Source organism: Chrysochloris asiatica, unplaced genomic scaffold, assembly GCF_000296735.1.
Source record: "Chrysochloris asiatica unplaced genomic scaffold, ChrAsi1.0 scaffold00046, whole genome shotgun sequence".
NCBI lineage: Eukaryota > Metazoa > Chordata > Mammalia > Afrosoricida > Chrysochloridae > Chrysochloris > Chrysochloris asiatica.
The window spans coordinates 16,112,842-16,118,604 of NW_006408564.1; positions in this window are offsets into that span (position 1 = coordinate 16,112,842).

Consider the following 5,763-nt stretch of genomic DNA (forward strand, 5'->3'; position numbering starts at 1 on the left):
GGAGTGGCTAGTGAGTTTGAACAGCCAACCTTGCAGTTCAAACTGACCTTGAGGTTGAGTGCTTATCCTATGGTGCCACACCAAGACACACACACACACATACATATACATATATACATATATACGTATATATATACATATATATACGTATATATGTATATAGATGGCCATGAGCCTCTGTCAGAGTGTATCCAGTAGACCTAGGCCCCCTATGAGTCTGACAATTCTATAAGCTGCCTTTCTTCCCTCCTCTATAATGTTTCATCGCTTACATTCCTTTCAACCATTGCCCGTAACAAAAATCAAAATAACCGCCTAAAACACAAAAGTTTCACTTCCCCTGGCTCTTCATTCATTCTCTTACAAAACCTCATGCTTCCATGAGTCAGGAGCCATTGCCATGAACCCCACTCCTGATGCCAGCTGCAAGAATCGTGTAGGGACCATGTCTGCCTTCACAAGGGGATAGGAGAATCAAACCCAAAATCAGCCCAAGGCTGATTCCTATGAATTGGAGATCAGCATGCCTGTGCCTGACAACCTTCCTTGCCCAATTCTGACGCCAACCATCCCTCCCACAGCACTCTCTGCTTCACATCTGGATTCGATCATCCATCACAATGGCCACACAGAACTCATAACAAGACTCATGATATAGGGTTTATTACAGAAATAAACAAGGTACAATTCAGAATTAGAAGCAGTTCCGGATGCAGTAGTTTTCAGATCAGGAATGCCTCTTCTCTGCCATGATTCAGGCATGCCTCAATCTTATTTTCAGCTGGCCTCTTGGCCTCTGCTCTGGTCGGGCAAATGTTACAAAGTTATTTTAGCAAGTCTGTAAATGAACTAGGCTAAATTATTGAATGATGCAGAAGGCATCATGAGAAGATGGAAGGACTTCACAGAGTCATGGTGCCAAAAGGAAATGGTTAATGTTCAGCCATTTCAAGAGGTAGCATATAATCAAGAGCCCATGATACTGAATAAGGAAGTCCAAGGTACATTGAAGAAACTGGCAAAGAACAAGGTACCAGGAATTGATGGAATCAAAATTGAAATCTTTCAAGAAAGTGAGGTGGCACAGGAGGCACTCATTCATCTCTGCCAAGAAATTTGGAAGATAACTATCTGGCCGACTGATTGGAAGAGAACCATATTTGTGCCCATTGCAAAGAGAGGTGACCCAACAGAATGTGGAAATCATAGAACAATATCTTTGATATCCCATGCGAGTAAAGTTTTACTAAAGGTAATACAGAAACGGCTACAATTATACGTTGACAGAGAACTTCCAACGGTTCAAGCTGGATTCAGAAGAGGCCATGGAACGAGGGATATCATTGCTGATGTCCAATGAATCTTGGCTGAAAGCAGAGAATATCAGAAAGATGTTTACCTGTGCTTTATTGACTACACAAGGCTTTCGATTGTGTGGATCATGACAAGCTATGGACAACATTGTGAAGTATGAATATTCCAGAACACTTAATTGTGCTCATGAGGAATCTGTACTGGGACCGAGAGGCAGTTGTTCAAACAGAACATGGGAACACAGAGCAGCCTTAAAGTAAATTGAAGATGTGACTTTTGTTGCATCAAGGAGCCCTGGTGGTACAAAACTTAAGCACTCATCTGCTAACCAAAAGCTTGGTGGTTTGAACTTGCCCAGTATCTCTGTGGGGGAAAAGACATGCTGATCTATTCCAATTAAGATTACAGTCTATTGCTGTTTTGTTGTTAAGTGCCATCGAGTCAGTTCTGACTTATAGCAACCTTGTATAGGGTTTCCAAGGAGCAGCTGGTGGGTTTGAACCACCAACCTTGTGGTTCGCTGTCAGTGCTTATCCTACAGTACCATACCAGCAGTCGAGATTATAGTCTAGAAAACTACAATTCTAGAATTATATATAATGCTAGTATAAAACTGCAATTCTACTGTCGCATGGGTTCATAAGTCCAAATCAACTCAAAAGCACCTAATAACAACATCTCTAGCAACATTCCTGGGCTACTGTAATCCACAACAAGTAGAGTTTTGGGAGATAAAAGTTGGTTAAAAAAAACCGAAAGCATCAAAAGTTCACTTCCAAAGTATGCTGCCGAAGTAGTCTAAATTGCTTTGGGCCTGTCCTCTATTCTTTGTTTTCTGAAATTGGTGTTTGAGGATCAGTGTTTCTTTTTAAGGTGAGTGGCTTTAGCATGATATTTTTACCTTCTCTCTAAAGAAGAGCTCATTTTCCAAAAATGAAAAAAAGGACTACAATTTGGGGCTAGACTGACAAGAGTTAAATTGTGCCATTCTCACTTGTAAGATCTGTGACCTGTCCAAGTGGCACAACATCACCAGATTGTATCCTCATTGACAACCCTGAGGCTATAGAACACCTTCACAGATATTTAGGGATATTAAACAAAATGAAGGATAAGAATTTTGCATGGTGCCCACCTTGTGATTTTAAAAGAAACAGTCACCTCTTTGCTACCGCCTACTTGTGATCTAAATGACACAAAGAATCAAAGTCCCCAGTGTGCCAAGTGCCTGTGAGAGGGTTTTTGTTGTTGTTTTGTTGTTGTTAAGTGCCATCGAGTGGGTTCCAACCCATTGCAACTCTGTATAGGGTTTCTGCAGAGCAGCTCATGAGCTTGAACCACCCACTTTGTGGTTCAAATGACTTTGTAGTGCAGCGCATTAACCCACAGCACCACACCAGGACTCCTGTGAGAGGTTAGGCACACTACTCAGAAGCAGAGGGTGAAACCCAGGAAATCAAGGGGACAAGGCAAACAGTGACTGGGCTCTTAGCAGACCTTTTCACTGTGGTTGACTCAGTCTTGATGAAAGGCTCCTTCACCCTGCTAGTCTTTTTAGACTTTTCAAAACCTGTGTTTAAAGAGCAAGTGCCTAGGTGTTTGTGTACAGTAAGCATTCATTAAGACTCATTTACAGTGCGGGAGCTAGTTTACTGGATCAAACTTACTGAAGTTCTTTATGTCCTTAAGAGAATTCAGGGGTTTTATCCAGAGCTTACATGATTTAGTGGGCCAGGTGAGGGCTTTGGAGTCCTCTGAACTTGGGTGGTTCAGTGAACAGACCTCAGTTCATGTCCTGCCTCCTACGCTTTCCAGTGTTACCTACATCCTAGAATTCTTTTGCAGATTAAAGGAGAGCTAAGCAGACAAGGGTTTGTACAGTGCAGTATGGTCCTTGTTTCGGTAATTGCTACATATTATTGAAATGTATTGAGAGCACCTGACTCCATACAATTCCCACTGGAGCCCACCAGCTGCTCCGGGAGAGGAAAATGAGGCATTCTACTCCTATGATTAAAAAAAAGAAAAAAAAAAAAAGCTTCAGAAACCCCATACAGGGTTGCTATGAGTGAAAACGACTACAACACTTAACAACAACATTGAAATGTATTGGTTGGGTTCCAAAGGTTTGATACTAGTACTGGGTTCACTATACATATAATCTGAGCTTGGGGAAAATGTACACCAATTTTGAGGCTTTCCCTTCGTATGTAAAAAGAGAATATTGAAATGTGACACATTTACTTTAGAAGGCAGTTGTATACATCAAATGGACAATCTGTGGATGGAAAAGCCTTATGTTTTGAGTCGATTTGAATATAAATTTTCCTGGCCATGTAAAAGCCCCAAGGCCTTGTTTTTCCCTGTTGCAATAACAGCAACAAATGATGGATAATATGATTAGCACTGAGTTGTTTTAAAGTGGTAAGATCCTAGCACTTTAAATTTTGAGGATAAATCACCATAGGTCTGAACCCAGTAAGCATAGGAGAGGAGGAAGGTTACAGTCAACAGATAAAGATAACCTCCCACATAACAGATAATAGACAAGGCTAGAATTCTGAATTTGAGCAAAAGAACCATCGCCACAAATTACACAAAGATCTGAATGTCCAAGGGACTAATCAGGAAATGACCTTTTGTCTACCAGACACTGAATTACTCATTTTTCCATAGTCCTTAAGAGAATTTAGGTTTGAAACATGGAGATGAATCAAGATCTCTATATTACAAATTAATTTTTCTAACGACTTCACTTTCTGGATTAGAAAATTGAGGCCAAGTTAAGTAAACTATTCAAGATCACAAAGAATAAAGTTAGTATATGAAATCAGATCAGGTTCTAGTTCCAAAATCAATGCTCTTTCCACCTTCCACATTACATCCCTAAATTACAGTCCACTGATTTCATGATACTGCTGTGAACAAGGTCATCTTAGATACTTATAGGATCCCAAGCAACAATATTATGATTTAGAATATTAAGAGTAGCAAGCTTTGGGGACGTTGTTGAAATGTTTGATTCAGTGAGCCTGTGACACTCTCAAGTTTCGTTGATAAATATCATGACAAATGGAGAAAAGATTGAAGTTGTCAAAGACTTCATTCTTCTTGGATCAACTATCAACACTCATGGAAGCAGCAGTCAAGAAATCAAATGACATATTGCATTAGGCAAATCTGCTGCACAAGACCTTTTTAAAGTGTTGAAGAACAAAGATGTCAGCTTAAGAACTAAAGTGCACCTGACCCAAGCCATGGTATTTTCAGTAACCTCATGTGCATGTGAAATCTGTACAGTGAATAAGGAAGATCGTAGAAGAATTGATGCTTTTGAGTTATGGTGTTGGAGGAGAATATTGAAAGTGCCATGGGCTGCCAAAACAACCAAAAGATCCATTTTGGAAGAAGTGCATCCAGAGTGCTCCTTAGAGGCCAAGATGGCCAAACTTCGTCTATCATACTTTGGACATATTGTCAGGAGGGAGCAGTCACTGGAGAAGGATATAATGTTTGGTAAGGTGGAGGGTCAGAGAAAAAGAGGAAGAACCCCAATGAAATGGATTGGCCAAGAGGCAGCATCGATGGACTCAAGCATGGCAACAGTAGTGAGGTTGGCCCAGGATCGGGCAGTGTTTCGTTCTGCTGTGCATAAGGTCGCTATGGGTCGGTACTGACTCGATGGCACCTAACAACAACTGCAACAAGGAGAAAGAAGAAGGCTTTGATGATTTGATTCCAAAAATTAACCATTGAAAACCTGCTGGATCACAATGGTCCAATTGTGGATGTAACACAGAACTGGGCAGTATTTTGTTCTGTTCTACATGGGGTCACCTGTGTTAGCGCTGACTCAGTACTCCCATGTAGGATTTTCCAAGGTGTAATCCATAAAATACTATAGTTAACAAAAACTACAGCTATTACAATTAAACAAATGACTACAACAAAAATTTTGAAAGTGACGTATTAAAATCTCCCACTATTATTATATATTTGTCTATTTCTTTCTTCAAATCTGTTGGAGTTTGCTTTATATATTTTGGAGCTCTTTCACTAGGAGTATAGATATTTATATGGTTTTGTCATCTTGTTCAGTTGACCCTTAAATCATAAGGTAATGTCCATCTTTGTCTATTATGCTGGGTTTTGCCTTAAAATTTATCTTATCAGAGATTATATTATCAGAGATTATATTAGTATGGCTACTCTTGCTTTTTTTTTTTTTTTAAGTTTTTATTATGAATTGAGTTGAAGTTTACAGGGCAGATTATCAGTTTTACATTCCATAAATCATATTTTGCCTCATTGCCATGATTACAATCCCCTCCATGTACCATCAGTCAACAGTATTTACCTCTATCCCTCCACCTTTTTCAAAGATGTTTATTGTGGATTGAGTGAAAGTTTCCAGGGCAGATTATCAGTTTTACATTCAACAAATCATAC